General features: G+C 39.8%; 1 protein-coding gene across 5 annotated transcripts in view; it reads left to right on the top strand.

Moving 5' to 3' along the window:
• The window catches only part of nhsl2 (NHS-like 2), a 502,980-nt gene that overhangs the window by 404,399 nt on the left and 77,728 nt on the right, over nt 1-20,853 (top strand). Inside the window, exons 1-2 of one of the 5 annotated variants that reach the window (XM_063060794.1) lie at nt 18,497-18,528; nt 18,621-18,776. The exons of the other annotated variants lie outside the window; for them this stretch is intronic. The gene's annotated coding sequence lies outside the window, so the exon portion shown is untranslated. Of the gene's footprint in view, nt 1-18,496; nt 18,529-18,620; nt 18,777-20,853 lie in introns of those variants that run through there. 5 annotated transcript variants of the gene reach the window in all.

Below are 20,853 nucleotides of genomic sequence, written 5' to 3'. Positions count from 1 at the left end.
GGAATCTGTGCTGATTGCACTGTTATATTTCTCCCCCACCCCCTCCCCCCACCACCTTCTAATGCCAGACCCTTCACATTTTCCTGGCAACTGGGAAGGTTAAGTGAACGTTTGGTATTTTGTACATTTTGATGATATTCCCTTCCCTATCCCAGTAAGTTAATTACCCTCATTCTTTAGTCCCTAGCACTAATCCCTCACACTAGATCATGTCACTAATTTTTGTCATTTATATGTGATATTCTGCTTGGTTTGTGGGAATTTAAGGTAGAATGGCACTCGTATGAAATAATCATAAAAGGTATTTAGGAAAGGTATTTAAAATCTGATCTGGATTTCATTATATATTTCTTTCCAGATTAATATTTGCTTCAGTTTAATTTCATGCCAACCCTGAGATTTATTGGGTGTGAGGAGATTTATAAATTGTCCTGTTAGTCTGTTTCTCTGGGATTCTTGTTATTGATTTATGGTACATTTATATATCATTGCTCTGAATGGAAGGGGCAGCAAACAATTTCAATGGTAGGCAAGCTCAACTGTATTACTGGTTGTCCTTGCATTCTCTACCTCGAGAGATTTTCATGTACATAAATAGCTGCATATCTACACAGAACTCTACTTTACAGCCCAGGAAATACTTACTCCGACAATTCCCTCCAACACTTATTAGCCAATTGACTGAAGTAACTTTGACGTAAGATCAGTGAAGATACTTTTTACATAATGCTATTTCTAGATTATCTTGATCTACTTGGGAATATATTGCCAGATACAATCAAAAGGGTCAACGTGCACATTGTTCAAGATTTCCAGCATTTGCGGAGTCCCTTGAGTCTCTTTATTGCCTACCTTCCTTCCAATCTCTTCATCACAGGAGGATCTCCATTATATTAGTATTGTAGCTTACAGTTCACAGCTCTCCACTACCCTACAGATTTCTTACTGAAGTGTCTAAGCTCCTAAGGGGACATGACAAAGTAGACGTTGAAACGTTTTCACTAGTGGGAGAGTCTTGCACTAAAGGACATTGTTACAATAAGGGAGTAGTTATTTGAATTATAGCATTCAGGAATCTAGAGCGCAGAGGTACTGAAGTCAAAGGGGATAGTGATGGACTTTAGAAAGACTAAGCCTGCATTGCTCCCTGTTACTATTGACGGTGAGAACATAGATGTGGTTAGCCTTCAAGTACCTGGGAGTTTACCTGGATGACAAATTTGAGTGGAGCACCAACACAAAGGCCATGTGCAAGAAGGGCCAGAGTGACCTCTACTTCCTGAGGAGATTGAGGTCCTTTGGAGTATGCAAGCCTCTCCTTCACATGTTCTACCAGTCTCTTGTCGCCAGTATAATCTTCCATGTGGTGGTGCGCTAGGGCAGTGGCATCAACAAGGGTGATGCCAACGTGCTCAATAAACTGATTAGAAGTGTTGGCTTTATTATGGGAGTCAAACTGGGCACACTGGAGGCTGTGGTGGAACAAAAGACCCTACGGAAAATCCTGGCAATCCTAGACAATGTTTCTCACCTCTGCATGCACTTTGGCTGAACAGAGGATCACTTTTAGTAATAGACTGAGACAACTGCATTGCTCCAAAGAGCACTATTTGAGGTCATTCTTAGCCTCAGTCATTAGGCTCTATAATGAGTCAACCTATAGCCGGGGAAGTGATGACCCTCTTCTGTTAGACTATTTGTTTCTACTTCTCTTTTAATATTTATATCAGTGCACTTGTAATAGTACTGTGACAATGTAAATTCCTTTGGAATCACTAAAGTATTTATGTATCTCTCTAAAGAGAAAGTAGATAATTTTTTGAAAGATCAGAGAATCATTGACATTGTGGAACTGATACAGAAGCGAACACCTGGGGCAGATAAACCAAGATCATATTGAAAAACAAGAAAGTTCTCCCCTGCCCTATTTTTATGGGTTATTCTTGTGTGAAAACTTATACTCCTTTGGACTAGCCTTTCACTGTCCAATCTATCCTGGAGTTGTCCTGCCTCTTTTGTGTTACCGATTATTTTGATTGTTTTCTGACAACTTATCCTAGGTAAAAGAAGGTAACTTAGAAATAGCATTGGTGGATGTGTAAAAAGTATCTTTACTGATCTTATGTCAAAGTTACCTCAGTCAATTGGTTAATAAGTGTTGGACGAAATTGTCAGAATAAATATGTCCTGGGCTGGGATGTAGGACTCGATATGGATATTCAGTTACTTATGTTCATGAAAGTCTCTTAAAGTAAAGGAATGCCAGGCCAACCAGTAATACAACTGAATTTGTCTTTTAACTTGTCAATGCACACTGCAGCCAGAATAAGATGATGAGGGCAGTGGAAGGATTACAAGTTGGCAGGTGACAGGTGAGACCAGTTGAGGAGAAAGGTAGGCGGGATGGGGACAGGACATGAAGTAGGAAGCTGGAAAGTGATAGGTGGAAAAGGTAAAGGGCTGAAGAAGAAGCAATCTAATAGGAGAGGGCAATGAACCATAGAATAAAGGGTAGGAGGTAGGGAACTAGTGAGAGGTAATGGGCAGTTCATGAGAGTGGGGTATGGGAAGGGAAGGGGTGAGAGGATAAACTGAATACGGAATTTATAAAGAGAAGGGGTGGAGGGAGGAGAAACAGAGGGCAGTGATTACTGGAAGATAAAGAAATTGATGTTCATGCAATTCGGTAGTTGGCAACCCAAACAAAAAGAGGTATTTCTCCTTCAGTCTGAGTTTTACCCGTCATTTCAGTAGAGGAGGCTGTAGGCATATATGTTGGTATGGGAATGGGAAGTGCATCTGAAGTTGTTAGCCATCGGGAGGGATCCTGGCTGTAGCAGCAGATAAAGCAAAGATGCTCGACAAAGTGATTCCCTAATTTTGCCTTGGGCCTCACTGATGTGGAGGAGACTACCCTGGGAGCACTGAAAACAAACAAAAAATGATTCCAGCAGACTCGCAGGTGAAGGGTCATCTCATCTGGAAGGGTTGTTTGGGGCCCTGAATGGTGCTGGGGGAGAAAGTGTAGAGGCAGGTGCAGTACTTGTAATGGTCACAGAGATAAGGGTCAGGAGGAGATCAGTGGAAGGAACAAGTAGACAAGGGAGTCATGTAGAGTGTGAATCCTACAGAAGATGGTGGGGGGGTTCGTGGGTGGGTGGACAGTAGGAGGGAAAGATATGTCTGGTGGTAAGGTCCCATCGAAGATGACATAAATTGTGGAGAATGATGTGCTCAATACAGAGGCTTAAGGAGCGATATGTTGCAACCCTATCCCTGTTCCAATGGTGGGATGATTGGTGATGCAATATCCTTCAATACCCAAAATCAAAGTTTAAATTCTATACAGTAACTAATATTCATTTTCTTTGGTCACTGTTATACTTGTATGTATAATTAATGGAACCTGGTTCATTGATGAAACTATGGAAATTTGGACATTTTTAGAAATGCTTTGAGAGGCTGCATCTAGTGTACTAATATAATTCCTACTTCAGCAGAATTTATATGTGCCAGTGAGGCACAAGCAGACACAATATCTGCTGACTAAGGAAATGTTTCTTCCACTGTCTACCTGGATTTTCATATTATCTGCTGGCAACTCTAATCACTTTCCATCCAAGCATACTCCTCCATCAATTTGCAGTGGAGCTGCCAGATTTTCCAGCTTCCCTTATCACAGTAGCCTTCCAAATACCAGGCTGGTTCAGACTTATTCAGTACAGTCATCTCAGACATGTTGTTTAGATAAGGTCCGAGATTGATAAGACTTCCTGCTGACGGTTAGGAAAGACATGGCAAGAATTAGCATTGTAAGAGATGTAATCCAGTTGCATAGAGCAATATAATCTTATTATTGTAGACTTTTTTATTACAAACGTTTGTACATGACCATAACCATTTGTCCAAATACATCAGATTTGAATATGACTCTGTCTGACTTTAATGGGAATATACATAGTTAACACAGTTTAAGAAAATCCTTAAATTTGGAATTGCAGAAAATATTGTAGCAGTATATGAGAAGCCAAGATGAGGGGTATTGTTGGAGCAGAAAGTAAAGGTTTGGACTAAATTGCCCTTATAAGGAAGTGATTGATGATGACATTGAGCGTAACAGAATGCTCTTAATGTCAAGATTCTTTCCCTTAATAAAAAAAATCCTAAATAAAGCAGAGCGCTCGCATGATCTTGCAAATGATAACCGCAGTCTATAGAAATGTGTCATGTAGTGGGATAATTGAAAGGATTGCTATTTTTTCTGTTTATCATCATCTTTGTCAAAGATTTATGTTAGATATCTGAAACTCAGTCACAAGAGTTCTCACCCAAGTGGCCTTCCTTCAGGTGTGATGGTGAAGCATTTCAGTTACTTAGCTGCAGCTAGCATCACAGCTGAAGCTGGCTCCAATATTTCTCCAATATTTAACTTGAGCAGAATTTGCTGGAAAGGAGATTGGCTGATTTGTTTAACACAGTCACTCTCTTGGCCTGGATTCTGGCTCACATTGTAATGTGCCGATTGTTGGCCAGTCTGGAATCAGCACAGATTATGGATCAATTTCGCACCAGATTCATAAGAACCAACCCATTTCATACCTATCAATTGTGTTTGTAATGTGACTTTTCTTTTACTGTGGGATGGTTTTTGGTGGCTTAAGTTGCACACAGGAATGCAAAAGAAAGCCTTAAGGAAACAATTTAAATGAAAATGGTACAAGCAGTTCCAGACAGCATTGTGTTTCATAGTTCTGGTATTTGGAAGCCAGTCACTGACAATCTGTTGAACAATATGATCTCTTGCTTTAGACATATCTCCAAAGGATAAATGTTTTCTAAAAAAGTGTCCGAGATGGTGTATGACAACTTTTCCAGTGATAGCCAAGCTCGTAAAGGATTCCTTTACTGAATTCCTGCTTTGAATACCAATGAAAGTAATGCCATCTTTAAGAACTGCAGCCAGAGTCCTGTGTAGTAAGTGTGATGAAGGATAACAAAGAATAAAAATGCAATGGAGACATGCTGTGCAATCAACAGTCAGACAATGGAGTATTGGGCCCCTGGCACACCATTACCGAGAGGGTGCAGAACATTTTGAGAAGGATCATCTAGCTGTTATGAGAACCTAAGTAGGGAGATGCTAGAAGCTATCAATCAGTGCATCTTTGGGACGTGGGTAGGAGAAAATTGGTGCATCTGGGGAAAGCCCACGTGGTTAGAGGGAGAATAAGTAAACCACACACAGACAGCATCAGAGGTCTGGGCTGAACCCTGGTCACTGGAAATGTGAGGCCACTGCATTTTCCATATGCACCTGAGCTTGTCGAGCTGTCTTTTGCAAGGGCAATACAGTTGGGAGCACAGACAGCTGGCACAAAGCTGAAGTGGATTGGCATCTGTTATCTCTGGAAAGGTAAAGAGAGCAGAAGAGGATGACCAAACAAGTGAAATATTGGAGAGGGATGCTGTTAAGCCAGTTGCCATAAAGATCAATGTGTGCATATCAATTATGTCAATGAATAATGAGGAAGGTGGAGCAAATTCCTGGAACTTTTCTGACACGTGCAGCAACTATTATATAAGTATATAATAATATATATATTATATATAGGAGACTTTAAAAAATCAAAAACAGGGTAGAATTGTTATGGTGAAAAGGGGAACTAAGGGAAGATTTCAGAAGTGTATATCAATATTTTCTTGACTAATATGCTTGTAACACTTCAATAATAATTTATTCAATAATAAAATGGACGACTTCACGACACTAGCCAGGCGTCAGAGAACATTTCGGGAGTGCAATGTTATGTGTTTCACTGGAACGGGGCTGTACGAGGCCATATCTGATCAAAACTTTTCCATGGAGGGCTTCCAGACCGTTCGGGCTGACCGGAAGTACACTGAGAGCGGTAAGCGTAAAGGAGTTGGGTGCTTACTGTTCTGGTTAACAACAGATGGTGTAATCCCGGTCATATTACGATCAAGGAACGTGTTTGTAGACCGGATATTGAACTTTTTATTGTTGGACTTCGGCCATATTCCACTGAGATACAGCACTGGGTGGCACGGGAGGGCGTTCCTGCCTGTGGCCATCGAACTTGCAGCTCCTCCTGTGGAGGGTCAGACACCCTGAGCCGATAGACTGGTCCTGGACTTATTTTCCATCTGGCATAGTTTGCATTTTGTTGTTTGATTGTTTGTGGTTTTGTATTGCTATATTTATGCTCTATTCTTGGTTGGTGCAGCTGTAATGAAACCCAATTTCCCTTGGGATCAATAAAGTATATCTATCTATCTATCTTACTAAGGAAGAAGGGCTGGCTATAAATCTGTGGAATGAAGCAGTGCAAGTGGATCAGTATAGAGCTGGGGGAAGATCTGGGTAACAATTATCATAATATTATCTGTCTCAGACTGACTAGTCATTCACAGGACATAGGCTTTACTGGAAAATTCTGCTATTACTGCTCATCCTTATCTGTTCCTGGATAGATAGCCAGTTTCAGCAACAAGTATAAGTAGGTAAGAACGGCAAAGACATTCTAATAATGAAAGATCATTTTGTATTCCCCTTAACCGGAGGATGTGGGTGGTACTGGTCTTACAGTGAATGCAGAGGTGAAAGGCAAATGTGAATGGATTGAAAATGCTCACAATCCTAACTACTCAAAATAGAAGACTCATTGGTTCAGACAGGAAGCATCTATGTAAAGTTGCCTAGCAACAACAAAAACTGACCCAAAATTGAGCAATAAAGGTGTTCTCTTTTTGTAGTATTGCAGCAGGTATACCTGGCATAGGTTGGCAATTTACATATTTAAGCAGCTGTCAGATTTCTGATCTATGGGCCATTTACGGGCCCCCAAAATGTTGGATCATTTGGATCTTTAATTTCAATGTTCCAGCACCTACTGCCTTCATTCACTGAAATCTAACAGTTGACTATTGACTTTTCAAATGCAAAACTTACAATCACAAGTTTGCATTTTCCCTTCAGTATCCCAACCTTTCAGGACTCATGCCTCATGCAATAAGCATTCATTCACTTACCACCCCGGAAGGACTCATGCAATAACCATTCATTCACTTACCACCCCGGAAGGAACATTACATTTTCTTAATTGCACCAGTGGATATTTTTTTAAATCCTCCTCATCCTCTCTTTCTGTGGAGTATTGAAGGGAAGCTGAGTGAGCTGGCTGAGCGAACCATTACACATTAGCATCAGCCTTTCCAAAGAAGTAACACCCAGATGACATCTTGAGACTTATATTAAGTCATTTAGTGCAGATGAAGTTATTACAGCAATTTGTTTATCACATTGAGATATAAGCAACAATTCTTTACCAAGATACTTGGTAATGTATTTACCTTTTGTTTGTGGAGAACTCAATGAGCTCATCTATAGAGTTTAGAACTGATCTCTTTGACATTAAACTATACCGACTGGAATCTCTTGGTGAACCCTGAAGAAATTGTAGATGCCTTCCTGGCCAAGCCATTTCCATGGAAACTCTGATTACTGAAACTAGGCAGAACAACAAAAAGTTGTAAAGGGAAGTGGTGTTTTTGAACCATAACTAAAATCCATCCAGTCCAGTTGACCAAGCTACCCTTTCACATTTTTACTGTTTACACTTCTTTCTGTAGAGGCAAGATTGATCTCAACTCTTAAACACTCCCATATACTTTCTCAATGTCCAGTAGAGGTAACGGTAACTAGAATTACAGAATGCTTATTTTGTGCTTTTTTTGTTGTTGACGTAAAGGTTGCTTAGATTTTTATATTTTGCATCTACTGTGATTGACCCAGCCACCATCTCCCCCCAGCTACTTCCCCGCTTCCACTTGTCCCATTGTCAGGCACACCGTGTTTAACAAAAGTCCACTTGCTTCATGCAGAATGCTCAAAAAAGGCCTGCATTATTTAGGCTTTTCTTCTCCCATTATTTGGCAAAATGATTAATCTTGACTGCAGTTACAGACACAGGCTTTCTGGTACCAGCCATTCAAAAGCCCTAGGCACCATATGCACCACCACTTTACTCCCCTCCCCTCACTCCAGCCAGGGAGATTGGTTTGGGCCTAGCAAGGTCACGGGAAAGGGTAGAAGTCACTCTAATCAATGAACAGCAGGACTTCAAATAGGAAATAGAGAATAGGTAATAGATTCATGATCCAAATAATGATTCCTTAGAATATTCCCTAAGTGAGTAGATTGTTATTATTGTTAATAAAATGCTGCAGTGTGGCATTTAAATGGAAGTGCATGACACATTCATAGAAAGGCTTAGATCTAAGTGATCATATTATATTTGTTATGTTTTATTTATTGTAAACTAAACAAAATGTATTTTACTTAACAATGCAATTATTGCACCCCCTCATGAGTGTAAATCACGATGAGATGTGCCAGGGTGAATACTATTATTGTGTTTATGTACTTGATGCACAGATCAATTCTCTTTGACAAATATTTCTAAGCTTTACCTTCAATAAAAGTTCTGCTTTGTTCACATTAAGAAGCAAACTTTTTTTTTGCATAACTGCACATCACCAAATCCACAGGAAGAGTCAAGCAAAGCAATGTCAGTGTTGAATAAATAGAAATCTATGCAAACCAAAATTACACAATACTTTAAATCATCATTTATTTTTAGATAATTTCCATAAATTTCTTGTCAGTAAAATATTTAGAGAAGGTAATACATTTTTAGCTATTGGAGCAAGAGAATCAAGCAGATCACTACTTGCCTTCAATGGCACTTTATGTGAGATTGGGAGGGCAGTGGGCAGTGATATTCCAGTACAATTTTATTGTAATTACCAAAGGACAATTTCCACCCTATAACATTTTACAGTGTTGCAGAACACATCTAATACATTATCATAAATCTAAAGTTACCCAAACATCAAATATTTGCAAGCAATCTAAACATAGAAAGAAAGCAATCAATATTTTATCTCAGTTTTAGCTTTCAATTAGGTCCACACTACAATGGAACAACGTAGTTTTTCTAAACAGCATCTGATTTATTAAATGTTGATGTAAGCTTTCAGTTTGTTTAGTTACCTTTCGTTTTAAGCTTGATTAGTGAATTTTGAAAATACTTAAAACCAACAAATATGGAAACCAAAATGGTAGTATGGTTGTTAACTATTTTCAATGGACTCTATTCATTGATCTATTTAAAGATCTTTAAGCTCTATTTACATTAGCAACTGCTGCCAAGCACTGTTGTGTCATTTCCTCAGTTATTGCAAACTGGCTTCTTTCCTGATTGACATTATTAATTTTGCAACCCCATTTCCAATTGCTGACTCTAATACATAGCACTGTGCAATTGTGAATAGTATTGCTCCAAAAAAAAAAATTAAATCATCTGTCAGGTTTCAGACTTGCGTGGAATTATAGCCTCTGAGCTCTCCCACATATTTTCTACGACTGTTAATCAACTGAACCGCAAAAACATGGCAGAACATGGGAAATTGTTTCCTAGGAAAAGGTCATTTAATTAGGATTTGATTTTGTTTAGTTGACCATGGCTATAAAGTTGCTTTCACGACTGTATTAGGTCTGAATAGTTCGATTATCAGCATTCCTTCATAAGGGAATATTATACATTCCTGCTAACATTAATTTTAGCTTCAGTGTTCAATATCAATAGAAAATGCTAGATATACACAGCAAGGCAGGCAAATGTCTGTGGGAAAGGTAGAGAGGTAACAGTGGGTAATTTTGTTTCACCACTCACACAGTCATTCATAACAAATATAGAACAAGCAGTTCAAGAGCAGAAAAATGTGGAGGATGAGAAGATAGGAAAGAAATAAGATAAAAAGAAATGGAGGAGACAACCAAATCAGCCACTGCTTGCAGGCTCTTGATCTAGTGCAGTACCGGTCTCACAACAGGCTCTATCAGAGGCCTACATTTACAGTATTTACTATACTTAGAATACTTTATACTTTATTGTCGCCAAACAAATTGATACTAGAACGTACAATCATCAAAGCGATATTTGATTCTGCACAGTTGGTTGTATTGCAGAAATAAAAGCCACCTCAAAGGACACATGTCAACAATTATTTATTATTGCAATGTCAAGTCAAGTTTGAAAATTAAATATAGCATATTGTAAATAGAAGTCAAATAACTACAACTTGTGCCTGTCCTCCCTTTTGCTTTTCACTTTTTGCTTCACTGGTGCTTTTACAAATATTGAGAAAGATTGGAGGGAGCCTGGTGAATGAAGAGCTATAGATAGTTAGGGGGATATCACTCAGCAGCTTTAGGTCTGGAAGTCCACCATCTTTTCTAGGCCATTGTTGACTGAGTTGATTGCCTAACAGCCAACAGCAAGAATACTTTTTAGGAGCAGATGATGTTGAAGAAAAAAATCTTTGAGAGATTTCAATAGGTTTACATTTCACTATTATTATTCTCTTAGGGTACGATATTCATGATTTTAGTAATCTGTTGATGTTTAGATGGCTGAACTGCTGTGAAGATCTGCAAGCAATTTGAATCCAGGAATGATCTAACAGGGTAGTGATTTAAGTGTAGTGTACGAGTCCTAGAAAGGTAGAGAACAAGCAAAGATCATTTGTTCCATTGTGTCCATGTTGGCGTAAAATGGATGATCTAGGATATCCTTAGCCCTGAGCCATGTAGGTTACAGCTATTTTAGTAATCAATTTGACCTTTTTCAAATGTGGTGACCGTTTCTGTTTCAACCGGTCTTTCATTCAATGAGTTCTATACAACAGCTATTTAATAGGGATTAAATTCCACTCAAATTTTTCAATTTACCTCAATGCATGTGATCTAGTCATTGCCCCACTGGTTACTGTGCATTGTGATCAATTTCTTCTGTAAATTCTCAGATTTAAGTCCTTATCTGATGTCTCTACAGTGGAATGTAAGTTTGATCTTGCCCTGTGGTAAATTGGTATTTGTTCTCTTTTTGATTTGGCCTCCTAGGTGCAGCTGCACCACCCAGTATCTCACCACATCCAGATCCACCCAACATGTTGTACTGTAGTGTCTAAGCTAGTGGCTGTGAGTGTGAAAAGAAGTGAAGATGTTTCTTCTTTCTAATGGTGTTCATGGCATTCTTCCATGGCCTGGCCAAATGAAACTTATTGAGTATCACCTGTAAAGCAGAAAAGGTTGTGGGTTGAGGTGAAAGGGGGATACTGTCATATTTAATTTATTTTTCTCTGCTACGGCCATGAGCTCAGCAATTTCCTTTCTAGCAATATGAGTGATGATGATGATCTGGAGCATGTTGATATTAAGGGAGAGGAGGTGTTGGAGTTGTTAAAATACATTAGGACAGATAAGTTCACGGGGCCTGATAGAATATTCCCCAGGCTGCTCCACGAGGTGAGGGAAGAGATTGCTGAGCCTCTGGCTAGGATCTTTATGACCTCGTTTTCCACGGGAATGGTACCGGAGGATTGGAGGGAGGCGAATGTTGTCCCCTTGTTCAAAAAAGGTAGTAGGGATAGTCCGCGTAATTATAGACCAGTGAGCCTTGCGTCTGTGGTGGGAAAGCTGTTGGAAAAGATTCTTAGAGATAGGATCTCTGGGCATTTAGAGAATCATGGTCTGATCAGGGACAGTCAGCATGGCTTTGTGAAGGGCAGATCGTGTCTAACAAGCCTGATAGAGTTCTTTGAGGAGGTGACCAGGCATATAAGTGAGGGTAGTACAGTGGATGTGATCTATATGGATTTTAGTAAGGCATTTGACAAGGTTCCACACGGTAGGCTTATTCAGAAAGTCGGAAGACATGGGTTCCAGGGAAGTTTGGCCAGGTGAATTCAGAATTGGCTTGCCTGCAGAAGGCAGAGGGTGGTGGTGGAGGGAATACATTCAGATTGGAGGATTGTGACTAGTGATGTCCTACAAGGATCTGTTCTGGGACCTCTACTTTTCATGATTTTTATTAACGACCTGGATGTGGGGGTGGGTTGGCAAGTTTGCAGATGACACAAAGGTTGATGGTGTTGTAGATAGTGTAAAGGATTGTTGAAGATTGCAGAGAGACATTGATAGGATGCAGAAGTGGGCTGAGAAGTGGCGGATGGAATTCAACCCGGAGAAGTGTGAGGTGGTACACTTTGGAAGGACAAACTCCAAGGCAGAGTACAAAGTAAATGGCAGGATACTTGGTAGTGTGGAGGAGCAGAGGGATCTCAGGGTACATGTCCACTGATCCCTGAAAGTTGCCTCACAGGTGGATAGGGTAGTTAAGAAAGCTTATGGGATGTTAGCTTTTTTAAGTTGAGGGATAGAGTTTAAGAGTCGCAATGTAATGATGCAGCTCTATAGAACTCTGGTTAGGCCACAATTGGAGTACTGTGTCCAGTTCTAGTCGACTCACTATAGGAAGGATGTGGAAACATTGGAAAGGGTACAGAGGAGATTTACCAGGATGCTGCCTGGTTTAGAGAGTATGCATTATGATCAGAGATTAAGGGAGCTAGGGCTTTACTCTTTGGAGAGGAAGAGGATGAGAGGAGACATGATAGAGGTGTACAAGATAATAAGAGGAATAGATAGAGTGGATAGCCAGCACCTCTTCCCCAGGGCTCCACTGCTCAATACAAGAGGACATGGCTTTAAGGTATGGGGTGGGAAGTTCAAGGGGGATATTAGAGGAAGGTTTTTTATTCAGAGAGTGGTTCATGCGTGGAATGCACTGCCTGAGTCAGTGGTGGAGGCAGATACACTAGTGAAGTTTAAGAGGCTACTAGACAGGTATATGGAGGAATTTAAAGTGGGGGCTTTATGGGAGGCAGGGTTTGAGGGTCGGCACAACATTGTGGGCCAAAGGGCCTGTACTGTGCTGTATTATTCTTATACCCTTAATTGACCACCTCAACTCATCGATGGGGTTAGCAGATGTAGCTATGCCTGTTCTACTATAGTTAACTTCCACTGCATGCTCTTTTTATGTAAGAGAGCAGGAAGCGTAATGGTGATTTGTTCCTGTGACTGTTGTGGTAGAATTACTAATAGGGTGTGAGCCAGCTGTGAAATGTGGGTATGAGGGCATGGTTGCAGAGTATATGAATTTGGAGAAGGGCTCCAGTCCTTGTTGACTTGTAGCATGTGAACATGAGGCATATGTTCCAACTGTTCACGGTCATTTTTTGCCGCTGGTGCATGGTGAACTGCAGTGTCTGAGGCAAGTAGTGCAGTTGCAGAATATGCTATCTGAAAATGCCTTTATTGAAGTCATTGGTAATCTTGTGACAGCATTCAGATCCTAATGGAGTGATTCCTGTCACTGACCTCTGCAACAAGTAGTGGGTTTCTGACTTTCACCACATTTTGAGTAAAATAATTCCCCTCTAAGTCTTCTACGGTAACTCTATGTCAACTCATCATTGTTGCAGGGAATAGATTTTTCCCAATAGCTTATTCTCTCATAATTCTAAGCACATGGTTTAATTTCACCTTCAACCTCCATGGAAGACAACCCCAGCCTCCTCCAGTATGAACAATAACTTCATAAATATCCTTCGCAATCACTTGAGTACTATTGAATGCAACGAAAAGAGCAATGCACAGGCTTCTCTCTGTAGTTTAATAATTGTTTTATATGAATCTCAAGTCTTTGTCTCAGTTGATCAAGGCAATTTTTCTATATTAATCTCCGCTGCTATCTCAAGATTTGTGAACATCCACATCAGGGTCTCAGTATATTGCTTAATACCATAGCATTTATTATGCTTTTTTTTTTGCCCCGAATTGTGTCAAGTTTCTTGGATTTCTTTAGAGATGTCATCCAGGAAAATATAGATTCGTTTTTCATCATACACCTGACTTGTGCATTATATTCAATGGAAGAACACTGGGGAGTAAATAGATAAACTGTACACAGCAAAATACTCACCCTCTAACTTGCTCTTATAGGAACAATAGTTATATAGTTTTCCCATTAAAGTTGTAACTCATGAATGTTAATGGACAAAGGGTTCAGCAATGGCAACGCTGTTCAATATCAAGGAAGGATAGTTTCATTCCTGGTGCTAAGCACTGTTATCTCTGCACATATAGTTCTCTGGTTTGATTTTGTGAATAGTATCAGAAGAAATTTCTTTGAACTTGGTGCTCTTTGAGTGTTTTAAAAAATTGTTGGATCTCTGCTACCGTCAATGACCATTTCTAAAATCTAAAAACCTTTTCAGTCCAATCAATTCTAAGTCAGGTGAGAAATTTACCAAATGAGGAAACAGAGCTGGGTTTCTCTCTGGTCATAAGTGAATACATATCCAATGTAAAAGTGCAAAGTTTTAAGAAATTGCAAATCTATCACAGGACATGTTTAGCAATACTGATAAATCCATTTTTAGGCAAACAATGAGTTCATCCCTCACATGCTCCATGGTAGGATATTAATAGAGATGGCAAAGAGGAAATCATTACAGTACAATATTGCCAAGGACTGGACTGCAGCAAATGTGATGACACATCACTAAAAAAGAAAGTAAACTTTAGTCATTTGTAATGCGAACATATCTGCAATGGCCAAAATACTAGGAAATATTCTAAAAGGGGCATCTGGAGAAATGTAAAATGTTACAACATAATCACGATGGCATCATTGGTGACAGGTGACCTGTCCAGATTCGCAGGAGTTGCAGGAGGAATTTTGGAGTTAATTAACAGCAGAGCTCAATGGATTAATTACTGTCGGCTTTAACAACCTTTGACAGATTTGTATGTATGAAGTTACAATAAAAGGACTTTGACAAAGAAAGGAAATGCTTGAAGTGATGAAGTAAAGGATTGATTCAAAGGCTGGGAAGTCAAATGGAAGTGGTGTCTGTTGGAAAAAGAATGACCAACAGGGTTGCAGGAGGTTCAGTTCTGGTCAATTAGTGCTTTAGAGTGAATTATTGATTATAGGAAGCAAAGTTCACAGTGCTCTCAAGTTTGCTGGTATGACAACACATCTTATGATTGTACAGAAGGGATGGGACACTATAGGTGATTTAGCAAAGAAGTGAGAACTGGTGTTTAATAGAATGAATGGAAGTGCTGTGAAATTGGCAAAAGCAGTTTAAAATAAACAGTTAACAGGACATGACACAACAGGGAAATCGGGATGACTTTGTTCAAAAGCACCCTTAAATCTCTCTACTGCTGTAATGAAAACAGGAAGTGACAGTTAGTCAACTGTTGCAAAACATGACCTACGCCCACTGGGAAATGATGCATAGCTCTGACCTGCACTCACCCTGACTGCCCAGCTTAAGGTGCTGGGTTCTCTGCTGTGGAGAGCATCAACGTTTGTGGAAAGTGTGAAGTTTAGCGGATAAGCTGGTAATTAGCTCATGAGCTATGAGGACATGTAACAAATATAGCAACTTTTACATTAGAGCAAAGGCATCGATAATATTTATGACATATTTAAGATCTTAAAGGGTTGTGGTAAATTAATCCCAAAGAGATGCTGAATATTACCAGTAGCTTTTAGGTAATAAAAAAGGATATGCATCGAAACAGATGAGAAATAATGAAGACAGTTTAAAAACTAAGGAATATCTGAAATTTGATCATTTATCTGTTCATCGCCTGTCCTCTCATAGTTTTGTTAGATCATACTAGACTGATAGGAACAAATCCATGCCATTGCAATTGCTTTCAGACAATCCTACCAATCCTCAGGACTTTGCAACTGCCTAGAGCGTGCAATGCAGTCCTCTTGCAGTCCATGAGCTTCTACCTCAACCTGTTTATCCATTCAGGTACTGCAAGAGCACCAAAGGTTTCGTAGATAAGGACTCTTTCTGTGAGAATGTACCAATGAAACCTCATTGTCTATATTAATATTACTATACCTGAAGGATGGAAACATTAAATCATGTACAGCGGACCCCAGTCTCTAGTTGTTTTGGTACTTCGTGTCATTGCCTGAAGACCTCACATTATCAAGTCTGCATGGTTCTGGTGTGTAATGAAGACACTGTGCTTTGACAACTTGCATTCCATAATGTGAAGTTATCTGGACCCTCATAAACAATCTCAAGGGTGGAAGATCTGAATGCTCCTTGCCATCACAGATGGAGAACTCACAATACTTTGATATTGGCATTGCTATCTTGGATGAGACAATGAAATGGATAATGCAAAGAAGAAGATAGGGGTGAAGCCTCTTCTGGAAGAGCAATCAAAGAGTGAGCTTTGTTGTTACATTTGTGTGAATTCAACATCTCAAGGACGAACAAGGAGAAGGATGTAGGGGATAGGGAGATCAGTGTATTGATATGCCAGGGCATTTCAAAGTAAAGGAGGTAGTGTTGGGTCTGTTAATGAGCATTAAGCTGGATAAGTGCCCAGGGCCTGATAGGATATACCCCAGGTTATTGAAAGGGGCAAGAGAAGAGATTACTGGAGCATTGACCAATATCCTCGTGTTCTCTCTAGCCACAGCCAATGTCCTGCAGGACTGACTAGTGGCTAATGTTGTTCCATTATTCAAGAAGGTAACCTGGAAATTATAGACTAGTGAGTTTCATGTCAATGGTAGCGAAGATACTGAAGAGAATTGTTAAGGATAGGATTCATGAGCATTTGGAAAACTGACCTCATTAGGGAGAGCCAGCATAGCTTTGTGCGGGGCAAGTCATGTCTTTCTAACTTAATCAAGATTTTTGATGAGGTGCAAAGGTGATTGATGAAGGTAGAGCTGTGGATGTTATTTATATGGATTTTAGTAAGGCATTTGACAAGGTCATCATGGAAGGCCCATCCAGAACATGGGATCTACAGTGAACTGGCTGTTTGGATTCAGAACTGGTTTGCCATAGAAGACAGAGGGTGTGGTCAAAGGGTCCTATTCTAGCTGACGGTCTGTGATTAGTGGTATTCTGCAGGGATCTGTACTGGGACCTCTGCTGTTTGTAATGCATATTCATGACCTAGATGAAAAATATAGACGGGTATGTTATTAAGGTTGTAGATTATGTGAAGATTGGTGGTGTTCTGGATAGTGTAGAAGACTGGCGATGAATACAGCAAGATATAGAGTAGTAGCAGATATGGGCGAAGAAGTAGCAGATGGCTGGCCAAGTGTAAGTGATGTACTTTGGTAGGTCAAATGTAAATCAACACCACACTGTTAAGGGAAAAACTCTTAACAGCGTTGATGGTCAGAGAGATCTTGGGATTCAAGCATGTTTAGGTCCCTGAAAGTGGCTACACAGGTTGGTAGAGTGGTTACGAAGCCAAATGGCATGCTTGCCTTTGTTAGTTGAGGCACTGAGTTCAAATATCAGGGATTGACATTGCAGCTTTATAAAGCTTTAGTTAGACCACATTTGGAGTATTGCATACAGTTCTGGTCACCTCATTATAGGAAGGATGTTGAGGCTTTGAAGAGGGTGCAAAAGGAGTTTACAAGAATGCTAGTGGTTTAAGAGGTTGGATGAACTTGAGTTGTTTTCTCTTGAATGCCAGAGACTGGGGGGCAATCTGACAGAGGTTTATAAGATTATGAGAGGCAGACAGTATCTTTTTTTTCCAGGGGTAAAATGTCTAATACCAGAGGGAATGCATTTAAGGTGAGAGGGGCAAGTTTTTTTACACTGTGAATGCTGGGAGCCTGGAATACACTGGGGTGCTGGTAATGGCAGAGACATTAGAGAATTTTAAGAGACTTTACTGTAGGTAGGCACATGAATGTGAGGAAAGAATGTTAGCTTATTTGGCCATTTGCTTACTAAATGAATTGGTACTACACAACATTGTGGGCTGAAGGGCTCGTTCCTGTGCTGTACTGTTCTCTGTTCTATGTTCTATATACTCCTGTGGAATGAGAGACCACCTAATGATTCATTAGCTCCCTCCAGCACACTAGTTGGCAGCCAAACATTCTTAAACATTACTGACTGCAAGTTACATACATACCAATCAAACATTTCTGGCTTTAAGTTACACATCAATCCATCAATCACTGTGCTGTTCGCAAATAGAAGGTCACTCTTATTAGAAATAGTAACTCTGCCATGTGTCACTGATATGATTTGAGTTCCCATATTCAGACAATGATCAAGACAGTTTAGTTTTGCACATTCATCAATATGCCATCAAAGGTGCTGATAAATTTCTAGATATTTGGATAACAGGATGCAGACTGTTGCTGAAGTAATCAGTCGCAGAAAGTCACTAGTTCCAAAGAGAGTGCTGTAAAAGCCAGAGCAGAGTGTTGCTAAAAGGCAGAAAATGCTAAATTGTGACATTAATTTTAAGTTTAAAGTAATTCTCAACTTCACAGGTTTCCTTGCTCCTCTAATAATCTGAACAGTAGCACAATGTTATTATTTATTAGTCATACTTGAGTGATTTTGGTTGAAGGGTGTAAACCAATGCTGATTGTTAGTTAAATTTAAACTTTAGCAGGGTAGCTCAAGTTGGTGTTTGTATGAAGAGGGAGCAGCACAAACAGCAACACACCCTTCCCTTCTGAAAGTAAGATAAAGCAATTAGATCCTCTTTTTGCTGTAGAGGTGGGTAATCTCTCTCTGCATTTTCTAATTATTTCAAGAGCTCCAGGAAACAACCGATATTTGAGGAACTAACCTACTTGCCTTACCAACAGATAGTTCACTGCACTTAAAGCCACAGACCCTGAAACAAAACTGTGAGTTAAAGGTGCTTTGAGTGCGACTTGCTCTGAGGCTTCCTGATAAAGTGGATTGATACAATGTGTGGCTGAATGAGAAGAAATGGTTCACTGAATTGGATTGCAATGGCGGTTAGTAGCTTGGAGAATTGTTTATCTTTTTTCTGACTACTTATAAAAATACAACCTTTCCATGTCCTTTAATGTTCTGTTTTAACATGTTACTTAAAATGATTGGTGTGTGAAGTTTGTAATATGCAGTATATGAGATCATATTACAATAAGAAGGATATTTAAATTTAAAATATACTTTTCAAAATTAATTCATCAATTTTGTAAATGATATTGTTGGGAGAATATAGACTGCGAACATAGCTTCTACCAGATGAATTTCCCCCACAGTTGGAAGGAGGAACCTACGGAGGACAATTAATTTGTCAGCACACGGTAAGAAGATGAAAAGCCTTCAATTCCAACTCCTCCCAGAAATACAAGGAGTGCTTAGATTTTAGTTTTCCTGGCGCAGGTGAGAAGGTGAAGTCACATAAAGTACTGATGAGGAAAATGTGATTAATGTGATACGAACAGACTTCCAAAACAGACCTGAAAAGCTGCCATATAAGAGGCTTGTTATCAACATTAAAACCATGGTATGGATAACAGGGCTTTACAGCAGTGTAAGCTGAATACGTAATAGGAAACACTGAGTAGTAGTGAAGGGTTGATTTACAGACTGAAAGGAAGTATACAGTGGTGTGCTCCAGGGTTCAATATTGAGTACAATTATTTGCAGATAATATAAAACCTGTAGTTATAATGATCTATTGGGGTTATAGTTATGGATTTCAAGGAGAAATCCTTGAAACGAAGCAAGCTGATGAAATGGGTGGATTGGGGACTGATGACATTTAATACTGAGAAAGGTCAGAATCAGAATCAGCTTTAGTATCACCAACAAACAGTCTGTTGTGAAATTTGTTGTCTTTGCAGCCGCAGTACAATGCAATGCATAATATTAGAGAAAAACGTTGTGACTTACAGTATACTGTATATGTATAATAGTTCAATTAAATTAGTGATGCAAAAATAATTTAAAAAGTAGTGAGGTGGTGTTCAGAGGTTCAATGTCCATTCTGAAATTGGATGGCACAGGGGAAGAAGCTGTTCCTGAATTGTTGAGTGTGTGCCTTCAGGCTCCTGTACCTCCTTTGTGATAATAGCAATAAGAAGGAGGCACGTCTTGGGTGATGGGGGTCCTTAATGACAGATGTCACCTTTTTAAGGCATTGTTCTTGACGATGTCCTGGATACTACAGAGGCTAGTGCCCATGATGGAGCTGACTAAGTTTACAACTCTCTGCAGCTTATTTCAATCCTGTATAATTGCATCCCCACCCCATACCAGATGGTGATGCAGCCAACGGTTTTTGGTACAAAGGATGTTGCAACGAACGAGGAGAACCCAAACACAGGACACTGGCACGGAGATTGAGTTAGGATGCAGACGTGAGCGTGAGCATTGAACAGCAAATAGGAGGGAGTGCAGGAAAGCAGGAGGCTGGCAGAACTTATCTTGACACGGAGTGTAGAAGGGAAAGGAGGCAGACAAAATTTTTCTTGACACGGAGAGACAGAGTTACACAGGTAAACCTCGGTGCTGAAGTAAAACTTAGAATACTTATCTTGACACGGAGAGACTGAGTTTCACAGGTAAATCTTAGTAGCGAAGCAAAACTTAGAACACACAATCCTAAGTTGCCAGGAAACATTAATTACCACACTGGCAAAGCCAACAATCTGGGAACTAGTGGGTGAAAAGCCAGGGTTCTTATGCTGCAGGTCTTGATGAAAACCAGATGTTCCACCATCAAAGAAAATTAGGAGAAAATGGGGAATTAGATTAGATAGATTAGATTCAACTTTATTGTCATAGTGCTGAGTACAGATACAAAACCAATGAAATGCATTTAGCATCTGACCAGAAGTGCAAAGAATAATGTTATTTACAAAATAACTGTGAATAAAAAGTGCTACAGCGCACAGATATAAAATTACTGAGACAGTACAATACGGATGCAATACTGCTTAGCGCTGTGATGAGAGGTTCAGCAGTGTCACAGCCTCAGTGAAGAAGCTCTTCTTGTGCCTGCTAGTGCGGGAGCGGAGGCTCCTGTGGTGCCTACCAGATGGGAGGAGAGTAAAAAGTCCA

Source organism: Mobula hypostoma, chromosome 10 (genome assembly GCF_963921235.1).
Source record: "Mobula hypostoma chromosome 10, sMobHyp1.1, whole genome shotgun sequence".
In the NCBI taxonomy this organism is placed as follows: Eukaryota; Metazoa; Chordata; class Chondrichthyes; order Myliobatiformes; family Myliobatidae; genus Mobula; species Mobula hypostoma.
The sequence above is the reverse complement of the archived record's forward strand: the minus strand, read 5'-3'. Positions and strand labels throughout refer to the sequence as shown.